This window comes from Pristiophorus japonicus, unplaced genomic scaffold, assembly GCF_044704955.1.
Source record: "Pristiophorus japonicus isolate sPriJap1 unplaced genomic scaffold, sPriJap1.hap1 HAP1_SCAFFOLD_85, whole genome shotgun sequence".
In the NCBI taxonomy this organism is placed as follows: domain Eukaryota; kingdom Metazoa; phylum Chordata; class Chondrichthyes; family Pristiophoridae; genus Pristiophorus; species Pristiophorus japonicus.
In genome coordinates this window covers 2245705-2264684 of record NW_027254772.1, presented here as the reverse complement: position 1 = coordinate 2264684, position 18980 = coordinate 2245705, and the positions used below count along the sequence as shown (strand labels likewise).

Below are 18980 nucleotides of genomic sequence, written 5' to 3'. Positions count from 1 at the left end.
CGAATTTAAACCGTGCAGGAAATCGATCCGGGGTGGCCAAGCTGCCTGGTCTAATTAAAAGGCGTTCAAACCCTACATTCCAGGCAGGTTATAGTGTTCTGGCCTCAACATTCGGTTCAACGTATCGGATCATAAGCACCGCTCCTATTGTCTGCTAATGGTTCTGCTGTTCACACTAACACCTCCTCTGGTCCATCCTTTGTTACTTTATTGCCCGCTTACCACTCACTTTGCCTTTTTGCATTGTGCCATTTATTATTCAATCACTCCTACGCTCCACTGTATCACAGGCATTCCCTTTTGTCCTTCCTCGCTGCCTATTTTTCCAGGCGCTATTTTCCAGGAAAAATCTGTAAACTTTACATTTTTCTTAAAATATCGGAATGATCATCTGACTGAACGTGAGCCCGGGAAATTCATCCACAGAATGTTCACGGCCTGCTGAGTTTTACAGAATGCTTTGTTTTTGTTCATTGTGTTTCTGTATCCCTTTTAAGGTGATGTGCTGGTCTGCCCGGGGTCATTCTCTGTCTCTCCAAAATGGTGTGCTATCAGTATCGGATCATTATCTATCTGTTTAAAAGGAATGTGCTGTCTGTCTCGGATTTCAAATTTCAAATTTCAAAATCTGCCTTTGGAGAGTGCAGAATTTTTAGTTTGTTGGTGTGTTTGTGTAAGTGAGAGAGTGCGTGGAAACGTTCTGCGCGATCTTACTGTGCATTTCATGTCATGGGAGGAAAAATGCATTACATGCAACTTGAAGCCACACTGATTTGATTCAACACGCATTCAGGGACTGACTGACAGGAGAAGAGTCTGCTGTGGGATTTTGCTATTCCACATGTGAAAGAAGGCAAATTATATAAGTTAGAAACATAGCGATTTCAGCGAGAGCTTGCGGATGGGCTGTGTGACATGATGAGCTCCTTCCCCCTTATTTTCAAATACAAATCAAATCAAGACAAGACAAGACATGACTGACTGACTGACTTTGTTTATATAAATTTCTGTATCAATATTTATATATGCATATATTTACATACATACCCTACTTTTTAACTTTCACAATAAATGTGCCTTTCTGTTCTGCCTGCATTGGCTCTATTACATTTGACCTCTTTCACAGCACACGCAGCTTCTGTCTGATCGTGCAGAAAAGCACTCGCGACTTTAAAAGATGGCCTTTGTTTCCCACATCTTCCTTCGTGGCTTGTCTTACACCATGGGCTTACTGTGTTTGGGAATTTACTGACTGCACACGCTGATTTCCAGTGTATTTCATGCAGTCGCACAGACTTCGTTCAATCAAAAATATATAGATTAAGAAACAATTATTTATTTATTTCAATCAAATCAAATTCAATTTTTTGCAATAAAGTTGTAAATTTATTTATTTTCTTATTATGATAAATATATATATATGTTTTAAACTGTCTTTTTGTCTGGGTTGGTTTTATTTCCCTCCCTCTTTCCTGCTTGTCTATCACCTGTGGCTTCAACAACCGTCCCAGTCCCGCGTGCTCATGAGAACCGCGCTCATTCACGCACAACACAATTGCATTCAGGAATGATAGAAATTCCAATTTATTCTTCTGAAAGGGAACTGCTGTCCGTGAAGGGCAATTCTACAGCTGTGTAAGAGGGATGTGCTTCCTGTCCAGGATCATTCGGTGTCTGTTTCAACGGGATGGTTGTCAGTTCCGGTTCATCAATTGTGCCTTTAAAACGTATTTTCTCATTATCCGGATCATCCTGTACATTTAAAAAGGAGTGTGATTATCAGCTGTGATAACCGAATTGTTAAACTGTTGTGTTTCAAGATACATTGACTTTGCCTGTGTCCGTGTACATCCATATCGCAGCGCATTTGTTCATTGCTCAAAATATGCTCATGTTTTCCGATATCCACTCCTTGATGTAACCCTTGTCCCAAATTTGCTCTCAATATAAAAAACAACAAATTATGCACCGACGGTAGCGGCCGCGTGGCCTAAAGGATAAGGTGTCTGATTTCGATTGTAACTGTGATCTTATCAGATGATTGCAGGTTCGAGTCCGGCAGTGGTCAGCTATCGCGCTTTGTGAAATTTTATATTCTTTGTTTTGATTCTGCCTCAAAACCAACCATCTCGGACAGTCACTCACCTGAAGTAAAGGAAGGCTGTGTGCTTTAAGAAGCTAATGGCACATTTTAATCACTGTCGATCTGGTTGCACGGGCAAAACAAGTGGTGAAGTAGATTTTCGTGCATATTATTTCTGTTTGAATGCAAAAAGTAGGGGATGGATGTCTGACTTTGCAGTCAATAGGAGACAAGGTGACTGACAGGTTGAAGCAATGGACTGCTGATCCAGTATGCCCCCAGCTTCGTCGTTATTGTGTTAAACATTTTCCCCTAGTTTTTTTATTCAATCACATTTATCCTCATTGCCAAATTCACCTTTTACTGAAAAGGATGCAGCTCGTTGATGAAGTAATGTCACAAAAAATAATCACTTCATCAAAGGGAAAACATTAGCAGAACGATGGAGAGGGGGACTCATGAAATCGGTCTCTGAGAGTCAGCACAGGCACGATGGGCCGAATAGCAAACTAACGTCAGAAACTGAGAGCTACGGTCCTCACTGTCGGCGGCTCGTTGGTCTAGGGGTATGATTCTCGCTTTGTGATTATAATAATTGAAATGCGAGAGGTCCCGGGTTCAAATCCCGGCCGAGCCCTGCCAACCTTTTGTCAAAAAACGACTTCTCAGCCGGTCGACATGTGAGAAAACTGACATGTTTCAAATTAAAACGTGTGATTGCACTCCGTTGTTCACACAGCGTACAAAAATCCTGGAGATTCCCAGGAGCAAAGTGAAACTCACCGAACTGAGTAAAGTTCATGTTTCTCAGATGTGCTCGGCTCTGCGTCTCATTGGACAACATAAACCCCGTTTTGATTCCGGCAAATACTTGATCAGTGTATCTTCCTTTCTGCACGCATGAGCTCACCTCCATAGGGATAAGCATACATTCAACGTCAATCTCAAATTCAACGTGAAACAGACTCTGCCCTGAATATGAGTGCGTCCTGTTTCTCTCGCGCTGAAAAGATGTGAGAAGCTGGCTTTGGATTTAGTCCCTTGGCTGCCGAATTTAAACCGTGCAGGAAATCGATCCGGGGTGGCCAAGCTGCCTGGTCTAATTAAAAGGCGTTCAAACCCTACATTCCAGGCAGGTTATAGTGTTCTGGCCTCAACATTCGGTTCAACGTATCGGATCATAAGCACCGCTCCTATTGTCTGCTAATGGTTCTGCTGTTCACACTAACACCTCCTCTGGTCCATCCTTTGTTACTTTATTGCCCGCTTACCACTCACTTTGCCTTTTTGCATTGTGCCATTTATTATTCAATCACTCCTACGCTCCACTGTATCACAGGCATTCCCTTTTGTCCTTCCTCGCTGCCTATTTTTCCAGGCGCTATTTTCCAGGAAAAATCTGTAAACTTTACATTTTTCTTAAAATATCGGAATGATCATCTGACTGAACGTGAGCCCGGGAAATTCATCCACAGAATGTTCACGGCCTGCTGAGTTTTACAGAATGCTTTGTTTTTGTTCATTGTGTTTCTGTATCCCTTTTAAGGTGATGTGCTGGTCTGCCCGGGGTCATTCTCTGTCTCTCCAAAATGGTGTGCTATCAGTATCGGATCATTATCTATCTGTTTAAAAGGAATGTGCTGTCTGTCTCGGATTTCAAATTTCAAATTTCAAAATCTGCCTTTGGAGAGTGCAGAATTTTTAGTTTGTTGGTGTGTTTGTGTAAGTGAGAGAGTGCGTGGAAACGTTCTGCGCGATCTTACTGTGCATTTCATGTCATGGGAGGAAAAATGCATTACATGCAACTTGAAGCCACACTGATTTGATTCAACACGCATTCAGGGACTGACTGACAGGAGAAGAGTCTGCTGTGGGATTTTGCTATTCCACATGTGAAAGAAGGCAAATTATATAAGTTAGAAACATAGCGATTTCAGCGAGAGCTTGCGGATGGGCTGTGTGACATGATGAGCTCCTTCCCCCTTATTTTCAAATACAAATCAAATCAAGACAAGACAAGACATGACTGACTGACTGACTTTGTTTATATAAATTTCTGTATCAATATTTATATATGCATATATTTACATACATACCCTACTTTTTAACTTTCACAATAAATGTGCTTTTCTGTTCTGCCTGCATTGGCTCTATTACATTTGACCTCTTTCACAGCACACGCAGCTTCTGTCTGATCGTGCAGAAAAGCACTCGCGACTTTAAAAGATGGCCTTTGTTTCCCACATCTTCCTTCGTGGCTTGTCTTACACCATGGGCTTACTGTGTTTGGGAATTTACTGACTGCACACGCTGATTTCCAGTGTATTTCATGCAGTCGCACAGACTTCGTTCAATCAAAAATATATAGATTAAGAAACAATTATTTATTTATTTCAATCAAATCAAATTCAATTTTTTGCAATAAAATTGTAAATTTATTTATTTTCTTATTATGATAAATATATATATGTTTTAAACTGTCTTTTTGTCTGGGTTGGTTTTATTTCCCTCCCTCTTTCCTGCTTGTCTATCACCTGTGGCTTCAACAACCGTCCCAGTCCCGCGTGCTCATGAGAACCGCGCTCATTCACGCACAACACAATTGCATTCAGGAATGATAGAAATTCCAATTTATTCTTCTGAAAGGGAACTGCTGTCCGTGAAGGGCAATTCTACAGCTGTGTAAGAGGGATGTGCTTCCTGTCCAGGATCATTCGGTGTCTGTTTCAACGGGATGGTTGTCAGTTCCGGTTCATCAATTGTGCCTTTAAAACGTATTTTCTCATTATCCGGATCATCCTGTACATTTAAAAAGGAGTGTGATTATCAGCTGTGATAACCGAATTGTTAAACTGTTGTGTTTCAAGATACATTGACTTTGCCTGTGTCCGTGTACATCCATATCGCAGCGCATTTGTTCATTGCTCAAAATATGCTCATGTTTTCCGATATCCACTCCTTGATGTAACCCTTGTCCCAAATTTGCTCTCAATATAAAAAACAACAAATTATGCACCGACGGTAGCGGCCGCGTGGCCTAAAGGATAAGGTGTCTGATTTCGATTGTAACTGTGATCTTATCAGATGATTGCAGGTTCGAGTCCGGCAGTGGTCAGCTATCGCGCTTTGTGAAATTTTATATTCTTTGTTTTGATTCTGCCTCAAAACCAACCATCTCGGACAGTCACTCACCTGAAGTAAAGGAAGGCTGTGTGCTTTAAGAAGCTAATGGCACATTTTAATCACTGTCGATCTGGTTGCACGGGCAAAACAAGTGGTGAAGTAGATTTTCGTGCATATTATTTCTGTTTGAATGCAAAAAGTAGGGGATGGATGTCTGACTTTGCAGTCAATAGGAGACAAGGTGACTGACAGGTTGAAGCAATGGACTGCTGATCCAGTATGCCCCCAGCTTCGTCGTTATTGTGTTAAACATTTTCCCCTAGTTTTTTTATTCAATCACATTTATCCTCATTGCCAAATTCACCTTTTACTGAAAAGGATGCAGCTCGTTGATGAAGTAATGTCACAAAAAATAATCACTTCATCAAAGGGAAAACATTAGCAGAACGATGGAGAGGGGGACTCATGAAATCGGTCTCTGAGAGTCAGCACAGGCACGATGGGCCGAATAGCAAACTAACGTCAGAAACTGAGAGCTACGCTCCTCACTGTCGGCGGCTCGTTGGTCTAGGGGTATGATTCTCGCTTTGTGATTATAATAATTGAAATGCGAGAGGTCCCGGGTTCAAATCCCGGCCGAGCCCTGCCAACCTTTTGTCAAAAAACGACTTCTCAGCCGGTCAACATGTGAGAAAACTGACATGTTTCAAATTAAAACGTGTGATTGCACTCCGTTGTTCACACAGCGTACAAAAATCCTGGAGATTCCCAGGAGCAAAGTGAAACTCACCGAACTGAGTAAAGTTCATGTTTCTCAGATGTGCTCGGCTCTGCGTCTCATTGGACAACATAAACCCCGTTTTGATTCCGGCAAATACTTGATCAGTGTATCTTCCTTTCTGCACGCATGAGCTCACCTCCATAGGGATAAGCATACATTCAACGTCAATCTCAAATTCAACGTGAAACAGACTCTGCCCTGAATATGAGTGCGTCCTGTTTCTCTCGCGCTGAAAAGATGTGAGAAGCTGGCTTTGGATTTAGTCCCTTGGCTGCCGAATTTAAACCGTGCAGGAAATCGATCCGGGGTGGCCAAGCTGCCTGGTCTAATTAAAAGGCGTTCAAACCCTACATTCCAGGCAGGTTATAGTGTTCTGGCCTCAACATTCGGTTCAACGTATCGGATCATAAGCACCGCTCCTATTGTCTGCTAATGGTTCTGCTGTTCACACTAACACCTCCTCTGGTCCATCCTTTGTTACTTTATTGCCCGCTTACCACTCACTTTGCCTTTTTGCATTGTGCCATTTATTATTCAATCACTCCTACGCTCCACTGTATCACAGGCATTCCCTTTTGTCCTTCCTCGCTGCCAATTTTTCCAGGCGCTATTTTCCAGGAAAAATCTGTAAACTTTACATTTTTCTTAAAATATCGGAATGATCATCTGACTGAACGTGAGCCCGGGAAATTCATCCACAGAATGTTCACGGCCTGCTGAGTTTTACAGAATGCTTTGTTTTTGTTCATTGTGTTTCTGTATCCCTTTTAAGGTGATGTGCTGGTCTGCCCGGGGTCATTCTCTGTCTCTCCAAAATGGTGTGCTATCAGTATCGGATCATTATCTATCTGTTTAAAAGGAATGTGCTGTCTGTCTCGGATTTCAAATTTCAAATTTCAAAATCTGCCTTTGGAGAGTGCAGAATTTTTAGTTTGTTGGTGTGTTTGTGTAAGTGAGAGAGTGCGTGGAAACGTTCTGCGCGATCTTACTGTGCATTTCATGTCATGGGAGGAAAAATGCATTACATGCAACTTGAAGCCACACTGATTTGATTCAACACGCATTCAGGGACTGACTGACAGGAGAAGAGTCTGCTGTGGGATTTTGCTATTCCACATGTGAAAGAAGGCAAATTATATAAGTTAGAAACATAGCGATTTCAGCGAGAGCTTGCGGATGGGCTGTGTGACATGATGAGCTCCTTCCCCCTTATTTTCAAATACAAATCAAATCAAGACAAGACAAGACATGACTGACTGACTGACTTTGTTTATATAAATTTCTGTATCAATATTTATATATGCATATATTTACATACATTCCCTACTTTTTAACTTTCACAATAAATGTGCTTTTCTGTTCTGCCTGCATTGGCTCTATTACATTTGACCTCTTTCACAGCACACGCAGCTTCTGTCTGATCCTGCAGAAAAGCACTCGCGACTTTAAAAGATGGCCTTTGTTGCCCACATCTTCCCTCGTGGCTTGTCTTACACCATGGGCTTACTGTGTTTGGGAATTTACTGACTGCACACCCTGATTTCCAGTGCATTTCATGCAGTCGCACAGACTTCGTTCAATCAAAAATATATAGATTAAGAAACAATTATTTATTTATTTCAATCAAATCAAATTCAATTTTTTGCAATAAAATTGTAAATTTATTTATTTTCTTATTATAATAAATATATATATGTTTTAAATTGTCTTTTTGTCTGGGTTGGTTTTATTTCCCTCCCTCTTTCCTGCTTGTCTATCACCTGTGGCTTCAACAACCGTCCCAGTCCCGCGTGCTCATGAGAACCGCGCTCATTCACGCACAACACAATTGCATTCAGGAATGATAGAAATTCCAATTTATTCTTCTGAAAGGGAACTGCTGTCCGTGAAGGGCAATTCTACAGCTGTGTAAGAGGGATGTGCTTCCTGTCCAGGATCATTCGGTGTCTGTTTCAACGGGATGGTTGTCAGTTCCGGTTCATCAATTGCCCCTTTAAAACGTATTTTCTCATTATCCGGATCATCCTGTACATTTAAAAAGGAGTGTGATTATCAGCTGTGATAACCGAATTGTTAAACTGTTGTGTTTCAAGATACATTGACTTTGCCTGTGTCCGTGTACATCCATATCGCAGCGCCTCTGTTCATTACTCAAAATATGCTCATGTTTTCCGATATCCACTCCTTGATGTAACCCTTGTCCCAAATTTGCTCTCAATATAAAAAACAACAAATTATGCACCGACGGTAGCGGCCGCGTGGCCTAAAGGATAAGGTGTCTGATTTCGATTGTAACTGTGATCTTATCAGATGATTGCAGGTTCGAGTCCGGCAGTGGTCAGCTATCGCGCTTTGTGAAATTTTATATTCTTTGTTTTGATTCTGCCTCAAAACCAACCATCTCGGACAGTCACTCACCTGAAGTAAAGGAAGGCTGTGTGCTTTAAGAAGCTAATGGCACATTTTCATCACTGTCGATCTGGTTGCACGGGCAAAACAAGTGGTGAAGTAGATTTTCGTGCATATTATTTCTGTTTGAATGCAAAAAGTAGGGGATGGATGTCTGACTTTGCAGTCAATAGGAGACAAGGTGACTGACAGGTTGAAGCAATGGACTGCTGATCCAGTATGCCCCCAGCTTCGTCGTTATTGTGTTAAACATTTTCCCCTAGTTTTTTTATTCAATCACATTTATCCTCATTGCCAAATTCACCTTTTACTGAAAAGGATGCAGCTCGTTGATGAAGTAATGTCACAAAAAATAATCACTTCATCAAAGGGAAAACATTAGCAGAACGATGGAGAGGGGGACTCATGAAATCGGTCTCTGAGAGTCAGCACAGGCACGATGGGCCGAATAGCAAACTAACGTCAGAAACTGAGAGCTACGCTCCTCACTGTCGGCGGCTCGTTGGTCTAGGGGTATGATTCTCGCTTTGGGATTATAATAATTGAAATGCGAGAGGTCCCGGGTTCAAATCCCGGACGAGCCCTGCCAACCTTTTGTCAAAAAACGACTTCTCAGCCGGTCGACATGTGAGAAAACTGACATGTTTCAAATTAAAACGTGTGATTGCACTCCGTTGTTCACACAGCGTACAAAAATCCTGGAGATTCCCAGGAGCAAAGTGAAACTCACCGAACTGACTAAAGTTCATGTTTCTCAGATGTGCTCGGCTCTGTGTCTCATTGGACAACATAAACCCCGTTTTGATTCCGGCAAATACTTGATCAGTGTATCTTCCTTTCTGCACGCATGAGCTCACCTCCATAGGGATAAGCATACATTCAACGTCAATCTCAAATTCAACGTGAAACAGACTCTGCCCTGAATATGAGTGCGTCCTGTTTCTCTCGCGCTGAAAAGATGTGAGAAGCTGGCCTTGGCTGCCGAATTTAAACCGTGCAGGAAATCAATCCGGGGTGGCCAAGCTGCCTGGTCTAATTAAAAGGCATTCAAACCCTACATTCCAGGCAGGTTATAGTGTTCTGGCCTCAACATTCGGTTCAACGTATCGGATCATAAGCATAGCTCCCATTGTCTGCTAATGGTTCTGCTGTTCACACTAACACCTCCTCTGGTCCATCCTTTGTTACTTTATTGCCCGCTTACCACTCACTTTGCCTTTTTGCATTGTGCCATTTAATTTCCAATCACTCCTACGCTCCACTGTATCACAGGCATTCCATTTTGTCCTTCCTCGCTGCCTATTTTTCCAGGCGCTATTTTCCAGGAAAAATCTGTAAACTTTACATTTTTCTTAAAATATCGGAATGATCATCTGACTGAACGTGAGCCCGGGAAATTCATCCACAGAATGTTCACGGCCTGCTGAGTTTTACAGAATGCTTTGTTTTTGTTCATTGTGTTTCTGTATCCCTTTTAAGGTGATGTGCTGGTCTGCCCGGGGTCATTCTCTGTCTCTCCAAAATGGTGTGCTATCAGTATCGGATCATTATCTATCTGTTTAAAAGGAATGTGCTGTCTGTCCCGGATTTCAAATTTCAAATTTCAAAAACTGCCTTTGGAGAGTGCAGAATTTTTAGTTTGTTGGTGTGTTTGTGTAAGTGAGAGAGTGCGTGGAAACGTTCTGCGCGATCTTACTGTGCATTTCATGTCATGTGAGGAAAAATGCATTACATGCAACTTGAAGCCACACTGATTTGATTCAACACGCATTCAGGGACTGACTGACAGGAGAAGAGTCTGCTGTGGGATTTTGCTATTCCACATGTGAAAGAAGGCAAATTATATAAGTTAGAAACATAGCGATTTTAGCGAGAGCTTGCGGATGGGCTGTGTGACATGATGAGCTCCTTCCCCCTTATTTTCAAATACAAATCAAATCAAGACAAGACAAGACATGACTGACTGACTGACTTTGTTTATATAAATTTCTGTATCAATATTTATATATGCATATATTTACATACATTCCCTACTTTTTAACTTTCACAATAAATGTGCTTTTCTGTTCTGCCTGCATTGGCTCTATTACATTTGACCTCTTTCACAGCACACGCAGCTTCTGTCTGATCGTGCAGAAAAGCACTCGCGACTTTAAAAGATGGCCTTTGTTTCCCACATCTTCCCTCGTGGCTTGTCTTACACCATGGGCTTACTGTGTTTGGGAATTTACTGACTGCACACCCTGATTTCCAGTGCATTTCATGCAGTCGCACAGACTTCGTTCAATCAAAAATATATAGATTAAGAAACAATTATTTATTTATTTCAATCAAATCAAATTCAATTTTTTGCAATAAAATTGTAAATTTATTTATTTTCTTATTATGATAAATATATATATGTTTTAAATTGTCTTTTTGTCTGGGTTGGTTTTATTTCCCACCCTCTTTCCTGCTTGTCTATCACCTGTGGCTTCAACAACCGTCCCAGTCCCGCGTGCTCATGAGAACCGCGCTCATTCACGCACAACACAATTGCATTCAGGAATGATAGAAATTCCAATTTATTCTTCTGAAAGGGAACTGCTGTCCGTGAAGGGCAATTCTACAGCTGTGTAAGAGGGATGTGCTTCCTGTCCTTCGGTGTCTGTTTCAACGGGATGGTTGTCAGTTCCGGTTTATCAATTGCCCCTTTAAAACGTATTTACACATTATCCGGATCATCCTGTACATTTAAAAAGGAGTGTGATTATCAGCTGTGATAACCGAATTGTTAAACTGTTGTGTTTCAAGATACATTGACTTTGCCTGTGTCCGTGTACATCCATATCGCAGCGCATCTGTTCATTACTCAAAATATGCTCATGTTTTCCGATATCCACTCCTTGATGTAACCCTTGTCCCAAATTTGCTCTCAATATAAAAAACAACAAATTATGCACCGACGGTAGCGACCGCGTGGCCTAAAGGATAAGGTGTCTGATTTCGATTGTAACTGTGATCGTATCAGATGATTGAAGGTTCGAGTCCGGCAATGGTCAGCTATCGCGCTTTGTGAAATTTTATATTCTTTGTTTTAATTCTGCCTCAAAACCAACCTTCTCGGACAGTCACTCACCTGAAGTGAAGGAAGGCTGTGTGCTTTAAGAAGCTAATGGCACATTTTCATCACTGTCGATCTGGTTGCACGGGCAAAACAAGTGGTGAAGTAGATTTTCGTGCATATTATTTCTGTTTGAATGCAAAAAGTAGGGGATGGATGTCTGACTTTGCAGTCAATAGGAGACAAGGTGACTGACAGGTTGAAGCAATGGACTGCTGATCCAGTATGCCCCCAGCTTCGTCGTTATTGTGTTAAACATTTTCCCCTAGTTTTTTTATTCAATCACATTTATCCTCATTGCCAAATTCACCTTTTACTGAAAAGGATGCAGCTCGTTGATGAAGTAATGTCACAAAAAATAATCACTTCATCAAAGGGAAAACATTAGCAGAACGATGGAGAGGGGGACTCATGAAATCGGTCTCTGAGAGTCAGCACAGGCACGATGGGCCGAATAGCAAACTAACGTCAGAAACTGAGAGCTACGCTCCTCACTGTCGGCGGCTCGTTGGTCTAGGGGTATGATTCTCGCTTTGGGATTATAATAATTGAAATGCGAGAGGTCCCGGGTTCAAATCCCGGACGAGCCCTGCCAACCTTTTGTCAAAAAACGACTTCTCAGCCGGTCGACATGTGAGAAAACTGACATGTTTCAAATTAAAACGTGTGATTGCACTCCGTTGTTCACACAGCGTACAAAAATCCTGGAGATTCCCAGGAGCAAAGTGAAACTCACCGAACTGACTAAAGTTCATGTTTCTCAGATGTGCTCGGCTCTGCGTCTCATTGGACAACATAAACCCCGTTTTGATTCCGGCAAATACTTGATCAGTGTATCTTCCTTTCTGCACGCATGAGCTCACCTCCATAGGGGTAAGCATACATTCAACGTCAATCTCAAATTCAACGTGAAACAGACTCTGCCCTGAATATGAGTGCGTCCTGTTTCTCTCGCGCTGAAAAGATGTGAGAAGCTGGCTTTGGATTTAGTCCCTTGGCTGCCGAATTTAAACCGTGCAGGAAATCGATCCGGGGTGGCCAAGCTGCCTGGTCTAATTAAAAGGCGTTCAAACCCTACATTCCAGGCAGGTTATAGTGTTCTGGCCTCAACATTCGGTTCAACGTATCGGATCATAAGCACCGCTCCTATTGTCTGCTAATGGTTCTGCTGTTCACACTAACACCTCCTCTGGTCCATCCTTTGTTACTTTATTGCCCGCTTACCACTCACTTTGCCTTTTTGCATTGTGCCATTTATTATTCAATCACTCCTACGCTCCACTGTATCACAGGCATTCCCTTTTGTCCTTCCTCGCTGCCTATTTTTCCAGGCGCTATTTTCCAGGAAAAATCTGTAAACTTTACATTTTTCTTAAAATATCGGAATGATCATCTGACTGAACGTGAGCCCGGGAAATTCATCCACAGAATGTTCACGGCCTGCTGAGTTTTACAGAATGCTTTGTTTTTGTTCATTGTGTTTCTGTATCCCTTTTAAGGTGATGTGCTGGTCTGCCCGGGGTCATTCTCTGTCTCTCCAAAATGGTGTGCTATCAGTATCGGATCATTATCTATCTGTTTAAAAGGAATGTGCTGTCTGTCTCGGATTTCAAATTTCAAATTTCAAAATCTGCCTTTGGAGAGTGCAGAATTTTTAGTTTGTTGGTGTGTTTGTGTAAGTGAGAGAGTGCGTGGAAACGTTCTGCGCGATCTTACTGTGCATTTCATGTCATGGGAGGAAAAATGCATTACATGCAACTTGAAGCCACACTGATTTGATTCAACACGCATTCAGGGACTGACTGACAGGAGAAGAGTCTGCTGTGGGATTTTGCTATTCCACATGTGAAAGAAGGCAAATTATATAAGTTAGAAACATAGCGATTTCAGCGAGAGCTTGCGGATGGGCTGTGTGACATGATGAGCTCCTTCCCCCTTATTTTCAAATACAAATCAAATCAAGACAAGACAAGACATGACTGACTGACTGACTTTGTTTATATAAATTTCTGTATCAATATTTATATATGCATATATTTACATACATTCCCTACTTTTTAACTTTCACAATAAATGTGCTTTTCTGTTCTGCCTGCATTGGCTCTATTACATTTGACCTCTTTCACAGCACACGCAGCTTCTGTCTGATCCTGCAGAAAAGCACTCGCGACTTTAAAAGATGGCCTTTGTTGCCCACATCTTCCCTCGTGGCTTGTCTTACACCATGGGCTTACTGTGTTTGGGAATTTACTGACTGCACACCCTGATTTCCAGTGCATTTCATGCAGTCGCACAGACTTCGTTCAATCAAAAATATATAGATTAAGAAACAATTATTTATTTATTTCAATCAAATCAAATTCAATTTTTTGCAATAAAATTGTAAATTTATTTATTTTCTTATTATAATAAATATATATATGTTTTAAATTGTCTTTTTGTCTGGGTTGGTTTTATTTCCCTCCCTCTTTCCTGCTTGTCTATCACCTGTGGCTTCAACAACCGTCCCAGTCCCGCGTGCTCATGAGAACCGCGCTCATTCACGCACAACACAATTGCATTCAGGAATGATAGAAATTCCAATTTATTCTTCTGAAAGGGAACTGCTGTCCGTGAAGGGCAATTCTACAGCTGTGTAAGAGGGATGTGCTTCCTGTCCAGGATCATTCGGTGTCTGTTTCAACGGGATGGTTGTCAGTTCCGGTTCATCAATTGCCCCTTTAAAACGTATTTTCTCATTATCCGGATCATCCTGTACATTTAAAAAGGAGTGTGATTATCAGCTGTGATAACCGAATTGTTAAACTGTTGTGTTTCAAGATACATTGACTTTGCCTGTGTCCGTGTACATCCATATCGCAGCGCCTCTGTTCATTACTCAAAATATGCTCATGTTTTCCGATATCCACTCCTTGATGTAACCCTTGTCCCAAATTTGCTCTCAATATAAAAAACAACAAATTATGCACCGACGGTAGCGGCCGCGTGGCCTAAAGGATAAGGTGTCTGATTTCGATTGTAACTGTGATCTTATCAGATGATTGCAGGTTCGAGTCCGGCAGTGGTCAGCTATCGCGCTTTGTGAAATTTTATATTCTTTGTTTTGATTCTGCCTCAAAACCAACCATCTCGGACAGTCACTCACCTGAAGTAAAGGAAGGCTGTGTGCTTTAAGAAGCTAATGGCACATTTTCATCACTGTCGATCTGGTTGCACGGGCAAAACAAGTGGTGAAGTAGATTTTCGTGCATATTATTTCTGTTTGAATGCAAAAAGTAGGGGATGGATGTCTGACTTTGCAGTCAATAGGAGACAAGGTGACTGACAGGTTGAAGCAATGGACTGCTGATCCAGTATGCCCCCAGCTTCGTCGTTATTGTGTTAAACATTTTCCCCTAGTTTTTTTATTCAATCACATTTATCCTCATTGCCAAATTCACCTTTTACTGAAAAGGATGCAGCTCGTTGATGAAGTAATGTCACAAAAAATAATCACTTCATCAAAGGGAAAACATTAGCAGAACGATGGAGAGGGGGACTCATGAAATCGGTCTCTGAGAGTCAGCACAGGCACGATGGGCCGAATAGCAAACTAACGTCAGAAACTGAGAGCTACGCTCCTCACTGTCGGCGGCTCGTTGGTCTAGGGGTATGATTCTCGCTTTGGGATTATAATAATTGAAATGCGAGAGGTCCCGGGTTCAAATCCCGGACGAGCCCTGCCAACCTTTTGTCAAAAAACGACTTCTCAGCCGGTCGACATGTGAGAAAACTGACATGTTTCAAATTAAAACGTGTGATTGCACTCCGTTGTTCACACAGCGTACAAAAATCCTGGAGATTCCCAGGAGCAAAGTGAAACTCACCGAACTGACTAAAGTTCATGTTTCTCAGATGTGCTCGGCTCTGTGTCTCATTGGACAACATAAACCCCGTTTTGATTCCGGCAAATACTTGATCAGTGTATCTTCCTTTCTGCACGCATGAGCTCACCTCCATAGGGATAAGCATACATTCAACGTCAATCTCAAATTCAACGTGAAACAGACTCTGCCCTGAATATGAGTGCGTCCTGTTTCTCTCGCGCTGAAAAGATGTGAGAAGCTGGCCTTGGCTGCCGAATTTAAACCGTGCAGGAAATCAATCCGGGGTGGCCAAGCTGCCTGGTCTAATTAAAAGGCATTCAAACCCTACATTCCAGGCAGGTTATAGTGTTCTGGCCTCAACATTCGGTTCAACGTATCGGATCATAAGCATAGCTCCCATTGTCTGCTAATGGTTCTGCTGTTCACACTAACACCTCCTCTGGTCCATCCTTTGTTACTTTATTGCCCGCTTACCACTCACTTTGCCTTTTTGCATTGTGCCATTTAATTTCCAATCACTCCTACGCTCCACTGTATCACAGGCATTCCATTTTGTCCTTCCTCGCTGCCTATTTTTCCAGGCGCTATTTTCCAGGAAAAATCTGTAAACTTTACATTTTTCTTAAAATATCGAATGATCATCTGACTGAACGTGAGCCCGGGAAATTCATCCACAGAATGTTCACGGCCTGCTGAGTTTTACAGAATGCTTTGTTTTTGTTCATTGTGTTTCTGTATCCCTTTTAAGGTGATGTGCTGGTCTGCCCGGGGTCATTCTCTGTCTCTCCAAAATGGTGTGCTATCAGTATCGGATCATTATCTATCTGTTTAAAAGGAATGTGCTGTCTGTCCCGGATTTCAAATTTCAAATTTCAAAAACTGCCTTTGGAGAGTGCAGAATTTTTAGTTTGTTGGTGTGTTTGTGTAAGTGAGAGAGTGCGTGGAAACGTTCTGCGCGATCTTACTGTGCATTTCATGTCATGTGAGGAAAAATGCATTACATGCAACTTGAAGCCACACTGATTTGATTCAACACGCATTCAGGGACTGACTGACAGGAGAAGAGTCTGCTGTGGGATTTTGCTATTCCACATGTGAAAGAAGGCAAATTATATAAGTTAGAAACATAGCGATTTTAGCGAGAGCTTGCGGATGGGCTGTGTGACATGATGAGCTCCTTCCCCCTTATTTTCAAATACAAATCAAATCAAGACAAGACAAGACATGACTGACTGACTGACTTTGTTTATATAAATTTCTGTATCAATATTTATATATGCATATATTTACATACATTCCCTACTTTTTAACTTTCACAATAAATGTGCTTTTCTGTTCTGCCTGCATTGGCTCTATTACATTTGACCTCTTTCACAGCACACGCAGCTTCTGTCTGATCGTGCAGAAAAGCACTCGCGACTTTAAAAGATGGCCTTTGTTTCCCACATCTTCCCTCGTGGCTTGTCTTACACCATGGGCTTACTGTGTTTGGGAATTTACTGACTGCACACCCTGATTTCCAGTGCATTTCATGCAGTCGCACAGACTTCGTTCAATCAAAAATATATAGATTAAGAAACAATTATTTATTTATTTCAATCAAATCAAATTCAATTTTTTGCAATAAAATTGTAAATTTATTTATTTTCTTATTATGATAAATATATATATGTTTTAAATTGTCTTTTTGTCTGGGTTGGTTTTATTTCCCACCCTCTTTCCTGCTTGTCTATCACCTGTGGCTTCAACAACCGTCCCAGTCCCGCGTGCTCATGAGAACCGCGCTCATTCACGCACAACACAATTGCATTCAGGAATGATAGAAATTCCAATTTATTCTTCTGAAAGGGAACTGCTGTCCGTGAAGGGCAATTCTACAGCTGTGTAAGAGGGATGTGCTTCCTGTCCAGGATCATTCGGTGTCTGTTTCAACGGGATGGTTGTCAGTTCCGGTTCATCAATTGCCCCTTTAAAACGTATTTTCTCATTATCCGGATCATCCTGTACATTTAAAAAGGAGTGTGATTATCAGCTGTGATAACCGAATTGTTAAACTGTTGTGTTTCAAGATACATTGACTTTGCCTGTGTCCGTGTACATCCATATCGCAGCGCCTCTGTTCATTACTCAAAATATGCTCATGTTTTCCGATATCCACTCCTTGATGTAACCCTTGTCCCAAATTTGCTCTCAATATAAAAAACAACAAATTATGCACCGACGGTAGCGGCCGCGTGGCCTAAAGGACAAGGTGTCTGATTTCGATTGTAACTGTGATCTTATCAGATGATTGCAGGTTCGAGTCCGGCAGTGGTCAGCTATCGCGCTTTGTGAAATTTTATATTCTTTGTTTTGATTCTGCCTCAAAACCAACCATCTCGGACAGTCACTCACCTGAAGTAAAGGAAGGCTGTGTGCTTTAAGAAGCTAATGGCACATTTTCATCACTGTCGATCTGGTTGCACGGGCAAAACAAGTGGTGAAGTAGATTTTCGTGCATATTATTTCTGTTTGAATGCAAAAAGTAGGGGATGGATGTCTGACTTTGCAGTCAATAGGAGACAAGGTGACTGACAGGTTGAAGCAATGGACTGCTGATCCAGTATGCCCCCAGCTTCGTCGTTATTGTGTTAAACATTTTCCCCTAGTTTTTTTATTCAATCACATTTATCCTCATTGCCAAATTCACCTTTTACTGAAAAGGATGCAGCTCGTTGATGAAGTAATGTCACAAAAAATAATCACTTCATCAAAGGGAAAACATTAGCAGAACGATGGAGAGGGGGACTCATGAAATCGGTCTCTGAGAGTCAGCACAGGCACGATGGGCCGAATAGCAAACTAACGTCAGAAACTGAGAGCTACGCTCCTCACTGTCGGCGGCTCGTTGGTCTAGGGGTATGATTCTCGCTTTGGGATTATAATAATTGAAATGCGAGAGGTCCCGGGTTCAAATCCCGGACGAGCCCTGCCAACCTTTTGTCAAAAAACGACTTCTCAGCCGGTCGACATGTGAGAAAACTGACATGTTTCAAATTAAAACGTGTGATTGCACTCCGTTGTTCACACAGCGTACAAAAATCCTGGAGATTCCCAGGAGCAAAGTGAAACTCACCGAACTGACTAAAGTTCATGTTTCTCAGATGTGCTCGGCTCTGTGTCTCATTGGACAACATAAACCCCGTTTTGATTCCGGCAAATACTTGATCAGTGTATCTTCCTTTCTGCACGCATGAGCTCACCTCCATAGGGATAAGCATACATTCAACGTCAATCTCAAATTCAACGTGAAACAGACTCTGCCCTGAATATGAGTGCGTCCTGTTTCTCTCGCGCTGAAAAGATGTGAGAAGCTGGCCTTGGCTGCCGAATTTAAACCGTGCAGGAAATCAATCCGGGGTGGCCAAGCTGCCTGGTCTAATTAAAAGGCATTCAAACCCTACATTCCAGGCAGGTTATAGTGTTCTGGCCTCAACATTCGGTTCAACGTATCGGATCATAAGCATAGCTCCCATTGTCTGCTAATGGTTCTGCTGTTCACACTAACACCTCCTCTGGTCCATCCTTTGTTACTTTATTGCCCGCTTACCACTCACTTTGCCTTTTTGCATTGTG

General features: G+C 41.9%; 4 non-coding genes across 4 annotated transcripts; all 4 read left to right on the top strand.

Moving 5' to 3' along the window:
* The first annotated feature begins 8892 nt into the window (after positions 1-8892).
* trnap-ugg (transfer RNA proline (anticodon UGG)) lies at positions 8893-8980 on the top strand. Its single transcript is given in 2 exon segments — positions 8893-8928; positions 8945-8980. It is a non-coding gene; the product is annotated as a tRNA-Pro (tRNA).
* Positions 8981-12001: 3021 nt separating this feature from the next.
* On the top strand, positions 12002-12089 carry trnap-ugg (transfer RNA proline (anticodon UGG)). The gene is given in 2 exon segments: positions 12002-12037; positions 12054-12089. It is a non-coding gene; the product is annotated as a tRNA-Pro (tRNA).
* A 3042-nt stretch (positions 12090-15131) lies between these two features.
* On the top strand, positions 15132-15219 carry trnap-ugg (transfer RNA proline (anticodon UGG)). The gene is given in 2 exon segments: positions 15132-15167; positions 15184-15219. It is a non-coding gene; the product is annotated as a tRNA-Pro (tRNA).
* Positions 15220-18246: 3027 nt separating this feature from the next.
* Positions 18247-18334, top strand: trnap-ugg (transfer RNA proline (anticodon UGG)). The gene is given in 2 exon segments: positions 18247-18282; positions 18299-18334. It is a non-coding gene; the product is annotated as a tRNA-Pro (tRNA).
* The last annotated feature ends 646 nt before the right edge of the window (positions 18335-18980 follow it).